Source organism: Plectropomus leopardus, chromosome 13 (assembly GCF_026936395.1).
Source record: "Plectropomus leopardus strain MGB_pleo_1.0 chromosome 13, ASM2693639v1, whole genome shotgun sequence".
Classification (NCBI taxonomy): Eukaryota; Metazoa; Chordata; class Actinopteri; order Perciformes; family Serranidae; genus Plectropomus; species Plectropomus leopardus.
The window spans coordinates 21,048,391-21,068,345 of record NC_142188.1 but is presented as its reverse complement, the minus strand read 5'-3'; the positions used below and the strand labels follow the sequence as shown (position 1 = coordinate 21,068,345).

At 38.5% G+C, this 19,955-nt stretch overlaps 1 long non-coding RNA gene across 1 annotated transcript in view; it reads right to left on the bottom strand.

Annotated features, from left to right (window-relative positions):
• The window catches only part of LOC148187702 (uncharacterized), an 82,808-nt gene that overhangs the window by 55,043 nt on the left and 7,810 nt on the right, over nucleotides 1-19,955 (bottom strand). Inside the window, exon 2 of the long non-coding RNA XR_015778550.1 lies at nucleotides 2,430-2,636. This is a non-coding gene — a long non-coding RNA (uncharacterized LOC148187702). The remainder of the gene's footprint in view (nucleotides 1-2,429; nucleotides 2,637-19,955) is intronic.

Here is a 19,955-nt window from a genome sequence, read left to right as displayed (position 1 = left end):
GGCAGGAGCAGGAAACTACATTTGATCTCACATAAATCACAAACTGCAGTTACAAAGGAGCTATTTCCATGATTGCAAACAATATGAATTGTTATTTAAATTGCTGACAGCTATTTTTTCAAATGAACCGTGCTGCCTGGAGGCAAAGACAAGTCAGTATTCAGTTCACAGACTCTGCTTCATTTGAGATCAAAGGGAATGTACAGATCATGTTTGCTCCCTTTTAATACACACTTTCTGCCGTGTTGTGTTTCTCAGCGTGTGTGTTTGCGAGAATCGACTGCCAAATAAAACTGGCAGGGTTTCTGTAAACTGCTTTAAGAGCTGATGTTTGCCCTGTTTTCACCAATGCTTGGTAATAGTACAGTCAAGGGCTCAATGTAGATTTCAGCACTTTCCATCACGTAATTACTCTATACGCATACTAATTATTGTTAATTTACATACACAGTTCATGTACATTAGTGATAATTAGGTCATTATCAATGTACGCATCACTGACACAACATTTACTGAGTAATACTTTGTAGTAAGATCACCAATACATGGTGATTATTAGGGTTATTAAATGGCTTATTAAATAAGCCATTTTATAATGGCTTAAATGGCTTACTAAATTGGCTTATCAAAGTGTTTCCTGTGTGATAGTGTATGATGTAATGTAGATATTTTATTTTTAATTTCTGACTTTAATAACTTGTATCTTTGTCTTTTGATGTTGAACATCAAATAATAAATTACTTATAAAGATGGAGGACATGACAGCGCCACATGAGTAAAGTCAAAACATCTCGATCGCCCCCAGGTGGCTGACTGCAGTATAGGTCATAAACCCCACCCCCTCCACGATGAGACATTGTCCTAACAAAAAAAATCAAAAAAGGCCTATGTCAAATTAATTTTCCCATGATTTTTTTTTTTAAAATCATTTTAGGTATTTCTTGTCTTATGTATTTTAAAGTCTTCATTTTTTTGATGAGTTGATTTAATTAGTTCATTGGTGCTATAAAATTGGGCTTTTACTTTATGATTGACAGCTACAGTATGTGTGCCAATCTGTGTGCTTCTGATCAATGACGCTGCCAGAATTGGTTCGACAGATGAATTTCTTTGACAGATTTCTTTGTTTTTAAACAGTCATTGATCAAAATGTGTGTTACTGGGTGCTATGATCAGTAATTGTCATTAATAAGAGCACTGTAGTTTATTTTAAGTCACACACTTTGGCCTGCTGCTGTAAATATTCACTGGTGAACCAAATATGTATTAATCTGCAGCTGAAAACAGTCCCCAACAAACACCATAATGCTGTTAAAGTAAGATTTGCTGGTGCAAAGTGCCCAGCTGTTTTAATAAATTCTAACTTTGCTATTTAAATATTAAATTATATATTTGTGAGTTGTTTTTAAAGCTGAATGTCTTAGGAGAAAATGGGCTTTAGTCATGGTGCAACAGACATGGCAGGAAAGTCAGATAGTATTGAGAGACAGGCTAACACATTTATGAACAGTATAAAAAATTTCTTCTTTAAGGCTGCATGAATGACTAACAAAATATTAATGAAAAAAATAAATAAGTGGGCACAGTTGGTAAGTGGATTATAACTGATGGTAAACAAATGAGATCAAGGTTGAGCTGAATGGTGGGCTCAGTTTCACATCAGTGGTGTTTATGATGCTCAAGCTTTTGGGAATTGAGAGCACTTCACCTTTTAGACGTGGAAAAACAGATTGCGACTAACAGTGAAGGAACAACACAGTCTGACTGAGGTGACACCAGACTGAGAGAAAAAAACAGCAGCCCATAAATTTGCATATCAGCCAGTGAATGATTCATATCTAAGTTCCACTAAGTGACCAAAACAATAGAAAGCATTATTCTTTGTAGTACAGCAGATTCTGACACCTACATTTTCAAGTGTGTAAGTAATGTATGAACTCAATAAACCATAATTAGCTGTATTAGCTGCTAAAATGCTATTTGACAATAACTGATAAAGGATTGCCTTATGTATGAACCTGCTAGCAGATGATGTGAATGAATAAATGGAGCATGTCATTCAAACAGTATAAAGGCTGCCTCTTTAATACTGTATAAATAAACATTCATTATACGGTATAACCTGTATATGGTTCAACAGTTGGGGCTGTCGCTACTGACATAGCGAACAGACATGAAGACTGATGGGTTATTCATGTGTAAACAAACATGGCATGTTTGCTCAGGGGCAATCTTTTGGAAGAAATGTCGCTGTGGATTGCAGCAACTGTAGATGACACATGCATTTCCCGGCAGCGGCAGACCACAGCTACGTTTTGGTACACATATATCTAGAGGGATCCCTGTCATTCTGAGCTTCATGTGTGAGAGTGCAGAGAGCGGTTATGTGCCCAAAACGAGTAAGGCTCGAGGCTAAACCAGCAGCTTACCAACACCTCACCAGAGCCAGCTCTGACGGTTACGAATCAGATGAAGGAGCCAGTTTTCCCCCCTGGTGAGCTGAGGCAGGAGAAAAGAGAGCGAGTGCAGGCGATCAAAGAGGCATCGATCGGGTCTGCTGCTCCCGGAGCCCAGCGGAACAGAGCCCGATTCTTCTCCGACCATTCACCGATGCTGAAGTCGAGGCCAGGGCTCTCCTGAGAACAAAAGAACCACAGGGGGTCTCAGAGTTTTCACATATGGATTCATAAACCTTCTCAAATTGATCATTGGTTTTGTTCCACTCTATTTATGTTAATCTGCTTTTGTCAGGAGGTGATACCAAACCACCACACATTTAGACTTGTGCTTCCACCGCCTCACTCAAAAGCTAATGTCACTATAAGCTCTTATATTTTACAAAGTCAACAGCCTAACCTTTAACTACATGTTTTCAATATTCAAATATGAATATATAATGATCTCACAAATTACTTTTCAGATGGTATGGTGTGATTACCTTTTTTGTAAAGCCCACTCATTTTCTCTATTATATATTAGTGAAGATGGAACAATAACAGCAGAATTACAAGTGGGATAACAGGACTTAGATCAGATGTATTTTAGGAGCGGCCCCTGCTGGAGCACAAGGTGGTGCCTGTTGTGCTTGCAAACTGTAGATTTTAAATTCAGACAAATCATTGCAGAGTAGCTATTAATTCTGTTTGATCTAAAGTTAAAATGTTATTTAAAGATTTTCAAAGTTGCAGCCCTGGTGGATATACAGCATGATATTTTTTGCACTTTAAATACCAAAACACAGCGTACTTTATTATTGAAGTGTGGAATTTTGACTCACTGCTGGTGATTTCTTTTTCTGGATGGTTAATTTACACTTATTTATTGGACTTTTTTTCAAAGTTTTCTGCCCATTCTTTGACCATGCTGTTAGATATAAGCCTCTTTAACAACTATCATGAGTTGCCTGTCTTTGGACTGGCCTGGTTATGCACTTTTTACTGTATTTACAGGTTAGCGAGTGAGAGCAGATTTCTGAGTACAGGCTTTGTGAACACTTCATGCAGGAATGCTACTTTCTACCTTGGCAACACGATGATGCCAGAGAGTGACGGTGGCTGTTAGTGTTTGGGGCTTTGATCCTGGCAGGTTTTCAGCACAACAACAGAGTGTTCTTCCAAGTAGCTGCATCTCGGCAAGTCCTCACATTTTCGGTGGAGCAGACAGCTTTTTCTGCCACTAATGCTGTTAAGTATGAAAATTGTAACACTTCCTCCAATATCGTTCGTCACCCTGCCCAAACAGATTGACTGATGAAGCTTGTCTTGGGAAAGTTAAATTGTCATCCTGTATCTTTTGCAGATCGGCAGCCCTGCGGCAACAACAAGTAAACATTTATTTCAAATCCTCCCTCACTCCCTGTTACATAGATATACATTTTATTCACAGCTGTTGGCCTGAGAGGGAGTGAATGCAATTTTTTACCATTCAATTAATTTCCAACATCCTCTAAACCAATTAATGAACCACTTTTCTTTGTTTAAATAATAAATGATCTTTCCTATCATTAACATAGCCGCATTGTTGTTTCCACCTTATATGCTGCAGCATAACTACTTATAAAATGAGTAAAGACATTATTTTTAGTGTGCAGCTGTTTGCAGCCCTTGAAAGCCAAAATTTAATAGGTATTTGAAAATATGCTCAATGCTAGATTTCACCATGTAATGTTGTTGCAAAACTAAAACTCTTCCTTTGTGCTAAGCATGTTGGAGAACAATGGTGGCCATTGCAAAAAAGCAAAACACAAATGACTTTATCTAGAGCCAGTGTTTTATTTGTCTGCTATGGGCTACTGTAGAACAACAAGGCGCACTCCATAATAGAGAACCCTCTCCATATGTTGATATAAATAGCTGATTCTAAGGTAACAAAAAACATAAAAGCCCTTGTTTGCTTTCTTGCCAAAAACTAGAGGAGAAGATTGATCCGACTCTTGGTAAATATGAAGCTTAAGCCCGCAGCCCGTTAGCTTGGCTTAGCATAAAGACTGGAAACAGGCAAACAGCTCGCCTGGCTCTGTCCAAAGATAAGAAAATCGATATAATCTGTTAATTAGAGAGCTTAACAGGTGCTAGTGGGCAGATTTTATGACCTTTGGGCAGAGCCAAGCTTGTTGTTTTCCCTGTTAGCAGTCTTTATGCTAAGCTAAGCTGTTTGCCCTGAGCAGAAATAAGGAACTCTTCCAGGAATACTTCAGATACATTGAGTTCAATTAAGAATCATTTATTCTGACCAATACTAATCACTTAGCATGAACGCACTGCCTCGTTCTTGGAGAAACAGCACACTTTATGACATATTTTATTATAGCACCGACCAGTTTGGACCTGTTGCATATTGAGAAAGAATGTTTGTCTAAAATGTCTGCAGATTAAATAAGTAATGTAATTAGAGTTCTGTCCAGCTGGTATTTGGGTTTATGTTCTGGAGAATTAAGCACCTACAGTGGAGGTGAGCTTGTTTATTTATTATCGTTGTCATACTTGATATTAGCTTTTATTTTTTTGTCGGGTAATTAATCAGCTATGTGCATAAAAAGTTATTAATTTAAAATACTATACTGTCATTTTTCTCTGTAAAAACTATTTTTTGTTATGAATCATACTTTAGATTACTTTCTGGTTAATGAGCTTTGTATTCTCTTCGGTACTAAAAAAAAAGTCCATGCTTTTTTCAATCTCTTACTGTATCACCATATGAATTAAATACTTGCATCAACTTTAAGCAGAAAAGTTTTTAAAGAAGTGACCCCAAAGCTCTTTTCTACCAATAAATTGTTGCATTAGAAAAGATAAATAATGGAGAACTGGCTCTTTGTAGGGATTTTTTTTCCTCCTGCATTCTGTCGACCTTAATGTTAATCCTACTATTTGACTTATACCTTCCTTATTCAATATGACATCATAATAGCACTGTGGGTCATAACATGTCTCTTGTGATAAGACTGTTTTGTACCAGCTCCTTATGATGCCCCACCTGATTTTGGTCAGCAATCTGCTTTTTGCATTCTTTGATAGAGATTAAATGGAAGAATGATGCAGTGTGACAGGTAAAGTCAGTCTCTCATCCTGCGCAGTTCACTACACATCAAATGGATAGATGTGTTATAAAAAACAGGAGCAGAGTTCATGAGAAAATGGACAGGGATTTACACGTCTCGGGGACTGCACGGCACAGATTCAAAGATTCAGTCTTTGAAAAGGCCACATTTAAAATAGAGTTAATGTGTACTTTATAGAAAAAGTAACAAGGTTACACAAAAACATAGAGGAATTATTTATGAAACTGTACATGTGACAGAAATGTCTATTTAATGGCTCCAATCACATCTGCCAGTTTGTAGACCTTGTGGGTTTTTTTCTTCCTACATTTCATGTTCATATTTCCCCTCCCTCTCCAATCCTACTCTGTTTTTTTCTGAAGGCGAGTCTTACCTCGGAGGATATGAAAAGTAGCTACATGTGAAAATTGCTTTTTGACAGAACTTTTTCAAAGTGAGGTTTAGTCCTTAAATGAACTTGTTCAGAAAGTTAGCTTCATCATGTATTCTTTGTGTAAAGCAGGCACGTTGACCAAACTCATAACACCCATCAAAGTGGTCGGCTCTTCTGTGAGAAATAAACTGTCTTGTTTCCAGAGCAGATGAGATGAAAATAACAAAGCTTTTAATGGACCTGTTGTCGGTCATTACTTTACTACGTAATCTTTCCATATACATGATCCTCTGTGGTCAGGGGCCATTATGACATCTCTTTTGTGTGAGCTTTAACCTTTGCAATGCTTCTGCAGATTACAAGAATTTTTCCTCGGTTTGCCGGTTTCAGAGACATTTCTTTGATCTAAGGGCCCTGAAACAGTAAGCAAACAGTTGACTGTTGGTCAACGTAGAGTCATCAGTGAGCAAGCTCAGAAAGTTGAATCGGCACAGACAGGATGGAGCCCGTCGGTGAATGAAATCACTCTGATTAGCTGTTCAGCTCAGTGCACGAGAAGAGAAAAAAAAGCGAGGAAAGTAAACAAACCACTGAAGTCAAACTTTGTTAGAATTAAATGAGATTTTTTTTTTAGCCATTCAACTCATTCAACTCACAGTTCATGACTGTTTGTTATTGTTCGTTAACACACAGTAAATGTCATTTGCTCTTTCAACATTGGGTTGTGTTATTAATGAGGTAACTGGTTAACTACCGTCTTAAATCCGTACTGTCAGTCTTCTAGTTTCCTTTTCCAGTAACATATACAGACTACCACTGCCTGCTAGTGTGGAGAGTTATTTCCTCTCACCCAAGTGCAAAAGGTTTGTGCTGGTTGGTCATTGGCTATAGTCTTTGCGGTGTGTTCAAGAGCAACTGTCTGGCCAAAACACATGAGGCAACGCAACAGTCGGCCTTAGTTCTTTGATGCCCTTTTGGCGTGCCTGGACCTTAAAGCCCTAAGGTCAACACAGAGTCCGCACTTGTGCCTGTCTGGGCTGGTCCTCTAGTTTAAAAATGTGTCTTTGCACAACCACGGGTCTTGAACATGATTGATTTTCTCAAAGCCATAGACTGTTTGTAGTTGGGGCACCTTGGAAATTGAGTCTGAGACAAGAATAGAGCAGCATCCGATGAGAGCAAACACACAGAGAAATATATTATTAATGTAATTTAAGTCATGAAACAAATTTCATTGGGAATGAAAAGGAGATACAGGGACATAATAAGACATACCAAAGACATGCAAAATATGCACAAATCAACCAAATAGGTAGAGAAAGAAAGAGAGAGAGGTAGGTGCAGCATGTGGAGGTGAAATAGCGTTGATAAATGTGATGTCTCAGTACAACACTGAGAGAAATACAGTTAAAAATATCGTAAGAGTTCAGTTTCATCCTGTAGTGAAATTACAATTATTGGATGTTAAGTTCAAAATAAAGTTAACCACAATGCAATGCAACTCTGCCATCTGTTTGCTTTTACAATCACACTGAGGACTTTTAATATTTTTTATCCTCATATTCTTTCCAAGCATCATTTTTAGTTTATCTGTGTTATTTTAGTGAACTACGATGCTCTCTTGATCGTGTGCTCACTTTACGTCTGATATTGCTGATACAGTAATCGTATATGTATATTTGAGGTAGAGACGGATTATTCACGGAGGACGGATCACATTCGCACATGAAAAATTGCAACAATGTTTCACAATGGCCTCTCACATGATTTGTTTTTATATACCTTTCTTCACACTCCTGATGTTTGGCTGCTCAGATATTAGTATCTGTAAGCTGTCAGTCACCATGAAGTCATATGACTGTCAAATCTCCCGTCCATCATGATAGAAGTGTAATTTGACAGTGAGTTCAAATGTCAAAAGAAATTATAATTTGGGATTCAGCACCCCACTGATTTACAAGAGACATGTAGCTTTTGGGGACATCTCAGCGAGATGCTGAGTCACTGCTGAGTCCGATTACCTTATCTTCATTACAAGGAGAAAAGAACACAACTGATTGCCTCATTTAATACAAAGGGGCACCCCTAAGGAACATATTAAGTCAGACACATTCCTATGTCTTGAATTTTGTACGGTATTTAATTCTGCATACTAATGGAGGCATTTGTCATAATGATCTTTCCTCTCCAAGCTTGATGATACGGGTGTTGACTCTCTTCATTTTAGTGAGACTAATGTCAAGGCAAATCTTCCATTGCATGTTACAGTGTTAAAATGTAAAAACCCAAAGGTATTTTCATGAACAAGAAGATTTTCAAGGACATTAGAGTAGATGTGCCATGTTTAAGCTTTTATGCCAATATACATAGGTGTGAATGTTCATTCACGCCTATATGAGAAGGTGTTAATCAACATGCCATAATACTGCCCACTACATTCCTTTGCAATAAACTATTTTACTCTGTTTCTGATGAAAAAAGGCGCTATAAGGCAGTCCCACACTGCATAAGACATTCAATTCTGTTGTTAAAGGTCCAGTGTGCATGATTTTGGGGGATATATTGACAGAAATGAAATATAATACATTTTGTTCTTTAGTTTATAATAACCTGACAAAAAGGATCATTGTGTTATCATTACTATAGAAAATACATTAATATCTACGTGCACCTAAACTAGCTTCTCTATAATTTCATCATCTCTCCACATGATTAAAAAGAGACTTGACATTGGAAAACACCAACATACATAGCACCCAGAAATCATCATCACATATATATATATAAGCTATATGACAAACATACCAAAGACAATAAAGATGTATTCATTTAATGGAATAGTTAGCATATGCATAGTTTATTTAGAAAGAGTATCTATTTTATAAAATTATTTGTTATAGATTGCTATTGACTACTTTATTTAAAAAAAAAAAACATTGAAAACTATGATGGAGATGTGTATGCCTTTTCAAAGGAATATAGAGCAAATGGCATTTTTCTAGCTTTATTGTAATTCTTCTCTGAACACAGGCATATCATTAAAGTAGTAATCTGTGTTAGCACAAGGGCTTTTCTGTCTAACATATTGTTGGAGGGCCCACTCTCTATGGGACCCCTCACCCCATGGGCCCCAGTGCAACTGCCCTGCCTGCGCTGTCTACATTTACGCCCCTGAGACAACCTATTACTTGCACTTGTGCCGCTTGTGCTTTCTTTACATTAAGAAAGTGTTATTGTAAGTCTTCTCTTGCAGTAACACGCATCTAGCAAAGCATTTTCTACAGCACATGAGCGCTGCTCTCTGTCAAATTAAATAAATAACCTAAACACCGCGAAGCCACTGCGGTAGTCTTCTATTCAGTAATGACACAACAAAGGTAAATTAAAAGTTACCTGGATACAAATCCAGTTCTACAATTATGTGCAAAACCCATCATTGCGACATATCACAAAAAAAATGAGAGGACACAAAGTCACTATGGAAAATAACTGACGTACAATTAGGGAACTACTGTATCCATCAACACTTACTGTAATCAGTATATACAGCAGGACTGTTATACCCATGCATCAAGTGTAAATCCAGTTTAAGTAGCAAAGGCAGCAGTAGAGGGAAGTCATACTGGCACAAAACTCTTAGAGAAGGTACTAATGTGATATGTGATGGCAGATCAGAAAACACTTAAATAAGCAATTTTTGGAACTGTCACATGGGTTGGAGGAGACAATTATAAATGTTCTGTGTTGTTGTTTAGGTATGACAACTTCACACACAGTATACAATTTTGTAACAAGGTCAGTAAATACTGAAAATGCTGAAAAACAGACTATAACAAGGTACAGGAAAAGAAAATTCCTCCCAGCTCAGACAAACACAGAAAAGGGATTTTCCAGTGCGAGGGAGTGTTAGGGGCTAACAGTGCCACGCTCGTAAAATTTACACTACTGTCCAAATAAGATTTATTATTTATTCTTCCTTTAATGCCAGAGCCCAGTTCAATATGAAGAAAATGCACATTTCTGACTTCACTGGCATATTTTATTCATTTAAATCCCTCTTGTTTGGCTTTGTTTTTAGGTGACTTGCAGCTCTTCATCGAAAACTGGGCTTTGCTTGTCCTGGTGGGCCGCTGGGGGTTTTCAATGCATAAAGCCTTTTGTAATGCGAAGCTTAAGGGAAGCTCTGGTCAGTGTGCGCTCATACAGCAGGCAGTATGGGACCTGTCCACACGCTGACCACAGCAGGTGGCTCACTTCAATGTTTTTCCTTTGGTTACAACATTTGAGTAACTCAGTGAATGTTAAACCCGCAAAGAGTGTTTTTATATTTATAGTGTACCTTATTATAATAAAATGTATTTGTATTTACAATGTCCTGTGCTGAAATTCTCCCTTCTGTTTTAGATATAAAGTAACAGTGCATAAGATAAAGGGGAATTTATTAGCATCTAGCCAAAAGGGTTTCAGATCGTTACCAGAAATCGCTCCCGGTTAGTACTCCTGTAATGTTCAATGTTAACTGCCACAGCCCACCACGATCAAAACATCCAAAAATTGATTTTATATTTTTGAAAGTGGGCCACCATTCATCAGGAGCACTAGTGGAATAGTTTGGTGGCGCGCAAAACTCTCATAGCAGAGGGTGTATTCTGGAAACAAATGGAGTAGCAGGACACCAGACATTGTGCTAGGTCTAAACGTTTGCATTCACCTCTGTAGAAGCTGCTCCTGTGATCCATCAGTCTGATCTGATCTGCTCTGACTGGATCAACAGGTAATTATCCATCCTGCGACTCAAACTCATCAAACTGCTGCAGAGAGGAAAAAAAGAACTCAATCTGCCCGTGCTGCACTCACAGACAGGCAAAACTGTCTTTTTTTTTTTAAAGATAAAAAACAAAAGGGGGAAATTTAGTTGAGATCTCCTCCCCCCTCCGTCAAAAGCTATTGCCACAGATTCTAATTTCATGGGAAACACTGTTTTTCCTCAGCATGTAACAGGCACGTTAGAGACAGGGTGCTATCCCAGCATCTGGACATGTGTTCTCACTATTTTTCTCTAATAACTTGTGATCCAGACACTCAGGAGGTTGTTACCGGGCGCCAAATAGTGGTCTCTTTCTTTCAACACAAACAGACCTAGTGATTAAGTAAAAACATGGAAGTAGTTTGGTAGCCGATGCAAAAATGCAAATGTTCCTATCTAGAGCCAGTGTTTAGTTTGTCTGCTGCTGTAGAAATATGACTCTATGGACAAGGACGATATAGATATAAATGGCTTTATCTAAGGTAATAAAAATATTGTTATTTTTCAGGTGATTGTACACTGAAGACGACATACAAATTATATTACATTAGACTATATTTCATCTCTGCCAATATATCTCCTAAATCCTACACACTGAACCTTTAAATTGCTACTAACACATGATTTGACACCTCCGCAGTATAAAGACAGATTTCCTACTTTACTGTGGAGCACTACCTGCAGCTCCTTTACCTAGAGCGTCTGTGCTATATATGACATTGATGTGCTTACAGGTGTTGTTGATACCTCACTTGCATGCTTAGAGAAACAAATGAGTGTACAGCTAAGCTTTGAGCCACAGCTTCCATGTGCAGGATTTTCCCGACAGTTGCTTTCATGTTGCTGACACTTGCTTAGACTCTGTACAACTGTGAACAGATTAGCATATCAGAAACAATCCTTAGGGCCTTGGAAAGCTCAATAAACTGTTCCTGGGTCTATTTAACTATTCGGATATTGATTCTAGGCTTCAGCAAGGTTTCCACATGCAGATGTTTCACGGAGATCACGTAAAAGCAGTGATATCAAATAAAGCGTATCATAAAGAGATCATAAACAAAATAAACGTGGTGTAATTTACAATTAACTCTATTCCATATCTATATAAATGCTATCTGAACATCTGGATGAATGAATTCAAGGCCAATCTTTACTTTTAAGTCTAATTTTTTATTCATTTATTCTTTTAATCTATGGATTTCAGAACATTTCAGACATTTGAGAAACCTAAATCTATTTTGCATAATAATGATAATACAATAAATCATCACAGCAAGCATTATCTTTGAATTGTACAGAGATTTCTCTGGGTTCTGGTTTAAAAACTGTCACTGAGTTAATCATTTACAGTCAGCAGAACACCTGAATACAGAAATGTAATTATAACACTGTACTGGTTATCTGTCAGGTTGAAGCATTTGGCAAATATCTACATCCCAATTTCAATGTGTGACAAATTGCTTAAAACAGTGAAGTAGAATATTCTGACTTTATAACTTCTTTGAAGAACCTTCATATTGTTCAGTATGCAGCGATTCATCTCTGACAACCTGCATTCATACGAAGGTCACCTCCGTCAGCCTCTAATACATTGCCTTCTCCAAAAAACTGTCTGTTGTGTTGTGTGTCTGTTGTTGTGTATTTGCAATGGATGCTTTTGCATATGTCCCCTTTAGTCAAGTGTTGACTTTGCATCTAAGCAGACTTTCATAAAGAGATTGAATTCCCGCGTCCCTGAACCAGCCACTGGACTGACAGCTCGATATGAAGAGGCATCCCTTCATCACCTCTTTGGCTTCACTTTGATGGTGGCCATTAAAGTCGACTCGAAGGTAGCTTCTTCCTCTGAAGCTGCCAACTGTGAGCTAACACCACTAAGCCAACCTCCAGACATGTGGCATTGTGCCTTACTCTTCTTCTCGGCCAATGATTGTCCTGTTCTCTAACACTTGGTGATAAAGTTCCCACGAGTGTCTGTTTGTTGTATTATTGTGACCAGCGAATCAGTGGTTTCACTGTAACAATGCTTGGATCAAAGGCTGTAAAAACATACAGCCCATTAGCCAGAAGAAAATGATGGCGTTGTACTTTTCTGCAAACCCCACATAGGTAACATTTGTACATTTCATTTGCAGCGTGTCAACACTTCTACTGTGACGTAGTTCAGATCACATAAATATGAGCTGACTTGGACGGGATTGTGGGGTGTGTTAAACCATACAAAACAGCTGCCAAGCAGGGCACCACAGCAGTCAACTATTCAAGAACAACAAAAACAGGTGTTTTTTGGCGATACAGCAGTGCATTGCCAGCCGTGACTGTGGAACCAAACCAGGTGTTTTCAAGCAAGACATTGTAGCACCATAACTGGGTCTTTTTTAGCCAGACGTGGCATTTACAAACATGATTTTGGCACCAAAACTGGATGTCTTTTTTAAAAAGATAATGGGGCATTTTCAGTGGTGATTTTGCTGACAAATCATGATTTTTCAGGCACCACTCTTTCATACATATATGACAAAAAAAAAAACTTCAAAAATAACATATTTCTGTCCTAACAGTCATAGTTTTAAACACGTTTTTAATGTCATGAATGGGTTTCAGTGATGCTAGAACTTAGAATTCGGAAAGAAGTACTTTTGTTACTAATGTAACATCACATACATCGGTGACATAGTATTTTAGACATATTTCAGACATTGTTCTGAAAAGAAGTCAGTCTTGACTTTGGACCACAAACACCAGTCTACTGGGTGAAAGTGCTGTGCTGGTTTGATCCTTTCATCCATTTTCCCATCTATACAAACAATTTGTCACTTTTTATACTATAGCAACTCACTTCCTCCTCTACTCCTGTAATAATTACTTTGGGCACAGCCTTAAAATAAGCTGTAATAAGCTGCTCGAAAAGTTGACCTTTATGGTTGGGTTTTATTTTTTGATGAAAGCAGCCAGATTTTAAGGCAAGTCACGATATTTTCCTCAACAGAAACATGTAGGTTTGTGCCTAAATATAACAACACGTAAATCACAGCGCTGTTGGAACAAAAAGACACGTGAAGTTTCAATTTATCTACCACATATAAAACATACAAATGTTACATATCCATGATTTTTGGTAATGTAAAATGCCAACATTTATTCTGGCCATCGGGTTGCAGCCAGCAGAACATTGCAAGAATGCTACTGTAATGTTCATTATGTTGACACAGAAATCAACCCTAAGGTATTTTTCTGTATTGGTTTGAGTATTGGTGTCGACATGAAGCCATTTTCTACTAAACTGTTGCTTCCTGTCCAAAATTGCCAGAAAGAAAACTGTGCACCTGCAAGAAGGCAGGCCACAGTTTTATAGGCAAGGCAGAAAACCCATAAGAGTGCTCAGTTCACCACAGCATTAGCAGCCATAAGACGCAATTTGCATCCCTTTTACCAAGTGTGAAGAAAACTCGATCACTGGCTGCTGAGACGAGAAAGGCACAGTGCCACATGGCTTACAGTTGGCTAAGTGAAGAGTGTCAGACCACTGTCGGCAGCCTTGGAGGAGGCAGCTGTCTTCCAGTCACTCAGGGAACAAAAGTTCCCTCCAGATGTTCAGGCGCTCAGAGCTCAGACTGAACTGAAGAAATTTGAATATGAACTGGGAAATGGGCTGTAATTGTTGGTAAGTTGGTTCATTTCGATAATTGTCACATTCGGTTTCAAGTATTTTGCTTTCAATTTCAAATTGCAGCATTCAAGAAATCTAAATTCAGCTGCTCGGTGTAAGCCTGTAGAATTCATATTTATGTAGTTCCAATTCAATCTGTGCTCAGACTGGTCTCTGTTCACACTGAATAAAGTGTCGAATCACATCATATCATATAAACAGAAAGGGTATTATTTAAGTAGGCAGCAGTTTAATACAGGAGCCATTGTGCAGAGCAAGAATTTATCTATATACACAGCACCAGCCAGCATACACAAAGTATATATACAATACACTTCGGAATTTAAATTAGTAAAGTGTTAATCTAATACAAAATATCTTATTCTCTAATTTGTCTGACAATGCAGCTTTTGGTCTTTGCGTACAGGAGAAAAGAAACAGTTTAATATTTAAATGCATATTTACAATGCTGCTTTATGTAATCAGTCTGCGATCTGCACTGTGCACGACATGTTTTAATTAACTGTTTTTCTTGCACCCCTCAACCTGCATTGTACTTGGTGCTTTTCCCACAATGCCCTTTAACAGCCTCTAGAATGGGCACAAACTCGATGGCACTGAGCCATAGGTTATCTGTGTGGGTGGCGATTGTAACAAAGATAGCGAAAACATACTGCAAGAGAGCAAAAGAGCAAGAATGTTTCCAGTAAGTGAGCTTGTGCTCTGAAATGAAACATAACATGACTTGTGGCTACATCACATTATGGTTTATTGTTTGTGGCTACGGTCTGAATTTAGTATCTCTTCCTTTTCAACAGCGGATTCCTGCCTGCATGATTGTAGAAGAGTGATGCACATTGTGTTGTAAATGGGCATCTGTTGTTCTCTCTTGTTCAGGTTTTCAAACATGGCATTTACCATTTGCAGTTGAAAACATTTTTATCATTGCACATGGGCAGTACCTTGTAAAATACAGTCCTTGTTTGGCTACATATGGTCAGGAAAGCAAACACACAATCTATGAAATACTCTGAAATGTTAGAAAATAGGTTTGATTTGTAAAACATGAGGGAAAGGGCAATGACAGACTGTCCCGCAAATATCAAGAAAAAAAAGTAACAAGAAACCTTAAAATTAGTCTAAAAAAGGTGTTCCAAAATTATTATTTTTTAAAAAAACAATTTATACTTATATTTCCTATGCATTATTTATATTTAAAATATATCTTAAATATATTTTTTATAAATAATTTTCTGGCAATTTTGGGGGGTTCATTTTTTGTCTTGTTTTTCTTTTTTGGCTTTTTTTCAGGTTAAATTTCTTCTGACTTTTTTCTTTTCTTTTTTTTGCTCAGGTTTCAGGGGTTTAAAGTACATATTTTGGGTTTTCATGACAGGATTTTATGTAATGACAATAACAAGCGCAGACTTCATTTCAGTACATTGTACATTATACAGTATGTTTGTATAATGATGAGTGAATCATGAGCTAAAAGTATCCGCTCAGCAGGTCATCTGTCAGGGTTGCTGACAGTACCAGCTGGCCCGTTCTGGCTGCCAGGGGTACAGGCAGGTTAGAGGGTGGGCCTCCCACAATCATGGTTCTCCTTTCTATATCAGGGGCTGGAAACACAGCCAAGCCTGGAGTTGTGGTGTGCCGTCCTCCAGAACAACAGCATAATTGATCCAAAAAAACAACAGAAGGAAAGGAGGAGCAGATTGCCCACGCAGCCATTCATGTCCAGCACATTACCGCAGGTCCTGAGTTCAAAGTGGGTCAAGGATGAAATATCAGAATCACCGAGGCTACAAGATCAAAGGTGTGCTGGTGTGTGTATCAGTGCGTGCGTATTAGCCGGTGACATATTTAGTGGTCAGTGAAAATGATGAAAGTGTGGAGATGATAAAAAATTGAAAGCCTCCTGGACATTACTGGCAGGCAGAAGATGAATGTGTTTATGGGTTTGTACCTGATTGGTTATGTGTGAATATGTCCGCAAATAGTCCCTGCGATCAGCATGTGACACAGCAGGACAGGAGAAAAAAGGGGAGCGCATGACCTCAACAAAGTTCACTCTTCAAGAGAGAAACAGGTCAGAGAAGAGAAGAAGTTTTACAAGATAAAAATACTTCACTTGTGCTGACACCTGACAAACAAAAGTCATGTTACCACCAGTTTTGCGCTGTGGTAACCTGCTCCTCTTCTAGTAAGAACCAACAGGTACATATTTTCTTATTGGCAGTGATGAATTAAAAACATAAAAAAGTAGTTAATCAAATGCAAGCTAATTGTGAGATCCCCCACACCACTTTTGATACATAGTTCAGCAGTCACGATCATGACTATGTGCAGTTTAGTAAAGCATTAAAAAAATGGAAATTTAATTTACAAGCTAAACGTGTCTGTGTCATTGTTTTATTTGTTTTACCTTTCATTTATCTTAATATGATTCAAGGTTAAAGAAATAGTTAATGTGGGAAACTTGAGCCTGTCACTCAAAGGGGCCTCATCCATAATAATACATAATTTTAAGCCTAAATAAAATTTTAATGGGGGAGTTTATGTTTAATTCAGCGCCTGTACAGTTGTCATGAACTGGAACATCAGTTATAGAGAACAAGTCACAAACTTTGATGCTTTTAAGTGTCTTTAAAAAGGTGGTTGCTCACAAGTGGCTTAGACTACTGTGCCACGCCGAACACTGCTTTACAGCCTCATTGTGTTGGTGACGTTAAATCATTGCCGTGTAGTTCGTTTGTAGCCTAACATTAGCTTTTTACTTCTGGGGATTGCATTTAGGATTCAAAAATCCAAAAAGTGATGTTTATGTGTGAAGATTATCTTGCTGAACAAAACGTGTAAGTATCATAAATGTTTGTTTATCACAGAGCTTATTTTCTGCAATGATCCAAAATCCAATGGAAAAATCCTGTACACTTTTTGACGACGCTAACTTCCACATTGGCCTATGGAAAAACATTATCCCTGCGGCACTCTATAGGGATTGACTCGCTTTTGGAGCCAGCCTTAACTGGCCATTCAAGGAACTGGAGTTTGCAGCATTTTCACATCTACTTCAGATTTAAGCCCCGGAGGCTGTTGCCTGGTCTCAGTCTACAGTGCTAATTGCTGAGCAACTCTGACGACTAAATGCATAAGTTAAAGCATGTAACTCCCTACAACCCCCTAAAATATCTAACTGTTTTTACATTTAGTTTCCCCTTGACTTCTACTCTTTATGCTAAGCTAAGACATTAACACCCTGGGCTGGCTCTTTGCTTTATACCTAACACACAGACTAAAGACAGATCGCCTCAGTCTTGGAAATACATTTTCAGCCGACATATCACCATTAACTAGCTATATTAAGACACAGCACATTCATCTGTTTAACCAGGCCTATGGGCAAATATAGTGAAAATGTACACATTAATTTCTCAGTGATGTGCTAAAAGATTTCTTTCCTCACTTCAGAAATTAAATCCCATTGTAATGAGCCGAGGAGGTTAACCTAAAAACCCTATCAAGTCAAAATTACATCTTAAAAGCAGAAGTCATAGCCAAATCCAACACCTTGAAGGAGGGCATGATTAAGTGTGTCCAAAAGTAAGGCTCTAATTTTCCGAGATAATTACCTGCCGTGAGACACTTTCTGGAAGATTTAAGGGCTGACAATTAACTTTCTGATGTAATGCCTCCCTTCATTAGCTTTAGTATCAGAGAATTCTCTCAATAGATAATTTTAAGAAATAGAATAATCATGTCAAGCACTTTCTAGGTAAAACCTGCGGCAAGTGAAATCGGTGAGCCGATCGGGGAGGCGGGAGTTTATTTTGGCAGCGTTCCTCTGCATCCCAGCAGCACTAAGGGTGAGAAGCCAAGCAGTCAGCTGTGAGGGGAGCCCAGGTAAAAACTGCAGATGCATCATTAATTTATCCCAGTTTACGCTGTGGCAGAGAGTTCAAAGCCCGCTTTTTTGTTTCTCTGCGTGTGTCCTCTGTCTTCCCTCTGGTCCTGACCAGCCTGGCCTTTTGGACACTGGAGGCAGGTGGATAGCGGGTCAGAATAGAAGAGAAAGCAGCATGGATCCTGCCAGTCACACGGGGCCCAGAAGACTGAGTGGCCAGGCCCTGCAGGACCAACTGGCAGATGGCTGCCTCAGGATAATGACCAGGTGACATCTGCAGAGTGAACAAGCCATCAGGCTAACAGACTCACCTTGACCCACCAGGGAAGCCAAGCTGCCCATTCTCAACCTCCTCCTCCCGCAATTCCCTCAGGTTACACCCACAAACCGAAGAGTGTAACAGAAGTTTATTGATTTACTAAGTTTCTCAACTCCCCGAAAAAAGAGGTGTGAGAAAGTCCTGAAAAAACATTAACAGATTTTATGTGGGTGTTTGAATTGAGTTTTCTTTTATTCACTAGAGAGTCAGTCGCTGCCTCTTTCAATGCAAAAGAACTTTAGAGTAAATTAGTCTTCTTTTTTTTTTATTTCTATTCTTTCTGTGATTCTTACCAAAACTCCCTAAAACACCAAAATATTTTCAGACAAACCAGATTGGAACAGCATCTGGAATGTGGTCCAGCTATGCAAAAAAAATAGCTGTTTTTTTATTATTTTGCTCACAGTGTTGCTATCGACATGTGATTTTGAAAAGGCAAGGTCTGTGCTGTGTCTAAAGACTCTAACTCGTACACATTGACTACGTGATGCTGTGCACAAAGGTCATCTTTTGACAGCACCGAGATCAGGAAAAGGTCAGACTGCTTGTGCCATTTGGGAAAGAGGCACTGTGATACCAAGCTGCCAATATAATTTCAGCATGTCTTTTTCATCTGAGTGTTAACACCATACGTTGTTTACTAAATAGTTTACTGTGGCTGTATGACTGCCGGCGAACCGATGTTAGGGATGAAGTTCGGAAAACTTTAGAGGCTGAGAAAGAAAGAGGCACAGTGTTGAATGAAAATGAGTTGAAAACAGCCTTGCAGCTGCAGCACTTGTGCACACTAAGTGAAAATGAAACACGCCGTTTGTGTGTTGTGTCTTCCAGTGCTGAACACAGAGTAAGTAAGTTGGAAAGTAAGTAAACACCGCATATAGTGAGGCAGAAAGAGGATTCATCGAAGCTGTTTGGGGCCCTGGGGGCAGACCTTGAATAACATGGGCACAGTGCAAGACTGTATTATTTTGTATTTTTATTTTCGTGAAGCCAAATACACCTGGATGGATTGAATAACAAACAGGATGATGTGCATTATGGAAATGTGTTTGTCTACTTATTTTTTGTCATGATATGAGCCTCAATTTTGAATCAATTAGAGCCACTCTCTTAACTTGCAGTAGATATAAGAGCATTAGTGCAAAGTGTAATAGAGGGGAACGCTCTGCATACTAAGTACAATGATTACTTACTGCCTACAATTTTTTGTGACATGCATACAAATACATACAGCTCATTAAGTGTGAAACTATCCGAAGGAGCAAATAATATACATGAGGTGCTCAGATTAACTCAACTGGACGTCATCAAGACTTAACTTCAGCATCAGTGTAGCGCCT